The 1,545-nt window shown below is 36.3% G+C and overlaps 1 protein-coding gene across 1 annotated transcript in view; it reads right to left on the minus strand.

Moving 5' to 3' along the window:
- ISY1 (ISY1 splicing factor homolog) overlaps window positions 1–1,545 on the minus strand; it is an 816,689-nt gene that overhangs the window by 707,271 nt on the left and 107,873 nt on the right. The gene's annotated exons all lie outside the window — the stretch shown is intronic.

The following is a 1,545-nucleotide window of genomic DNA, read 5'->3' on the forward strand; positions in this document are numbered from 1 at the left end:
CTTCAACTAAATATAAAAAAAACCCCACCAAAAACTCGACATGCTCTACAGACAGAATCGTTATCTTACACTCTCCACCAAACTCACCCTATCTACCACATTTCTTATCCCATCCCTCCTCTATGGAGCCCCACTTCTAACTAACCTACAATCTTCTCTCAAAACACACCTCTCCTCTTGCTATAACAAAATTGTCATGTTTGCTACCTCCCATAAGTCCTCCTCGCACCACTGTTCAGCTCTCAAAAAACTAAAATGGTTTGAACTACCCAATCACCTCACCTACGTCCAACTGAAGCTTGCACACAAGCTCATCTTCAATCCCTCCCTTTGCCCATCCCTTTCCTCTAACTTCAAAATGCACCTCCCTGATAGAATTCTAAGATCTAACAACCAAAACTTAAATGAACTGTATAAACCAGTTCGTTACCCTGGAAAAAATCTCTTATCCTACAGTCTTGCTCATCTCTGGAACTCCTTACCCCCATCCATTTGTACCATCACAAATCACTTCTCATTCAAAAAATCCCTTCACTCACACCTAATTTCCCAGTGGGAATTCTCCTGCTCCCACCCAACATAATCTCCTCATACTGAGAATTTTCACTTCTCCTCCCCTATTCATAATGAGAATTTCTACTTAGTCTCCTAAACTCATAGATCTTGCTCTTGCTTGTATTAGCTTTTTCTGAATACTTAACGGTACCTTAGTGTAAATATACCCTCTGATGGAAAAGGTTCTCTGTTTCTATATTGAAAGGTTCTATGTCAGCTCATATACCTTTCTCTTGATTGTATTAAGCTACTCATCCTGAATGTATGAAAGATATCTCCAGTGTAATCCACCCTAAGCTGTAAAAGCCTCTCAGTTTCTATATTGTAAATTGTTTTCAGCGATACAAGATTGTGATATTTGTATATGTTTGTACACTAAAATCAAATGGCAACGAAGCATATTTCCTTGGCATATCATTAATTACATATACATATATTTATATATATATTTTTTATTTTTTTATATTATTAACAAGTTATTCTCAACTTAACATAGTTAATCATTATTTTATTACGCTGTCGTATGCACAATATTTATGTAGTGAAATACGAAGAAGTCATGAAATGTTGTATTTCTTTACGGAAGGAACAGTAGAGTATAGTTTTGGCGCCAATACTTGTATTTAAATAATGTTTTTTATCAATGAAGGATGTTCTGATGAAGCTCTGTTTTATGAGTGAAAGCGCTTAACATCCAGTTTGTATTTTTATTAATAAATGTGTTCCGCTTGGAAGTATTCAGTGAATTTGTACGCTTATTGGTCTTTCCGACGTTGCCGTTTGATTTTGGTTTCAGTTTGATACTTTACGTGTACTTTTTGGATTATGTTTGTACACTAGTCTACTGTATTTCCAAGTCCATAGGAATTGTATAATTGAAAAGTACAGTTTTGTACCTACCATAAATGTAGATGTTCGAGGATCCCCATTGCTGCAGTCCTTACTATTGGGTGTAGTCCGCTGTCCAGTCGGCCCGAATACCAGAGTATA

Source organism: Protopterus annectens, chromosome 7.part0 (genome assembly GCF_019279795.1).
Source record: "Protopterus annectens isolate FY-2018-M chromosome 7.part0, PAN1.0, whole genome shotgun sequence".
NCBI lineage: Eukaryota > Metazoa > Chordata > Ceratodontiformes > Protopteridae > Protopterus > Protopterus annectens.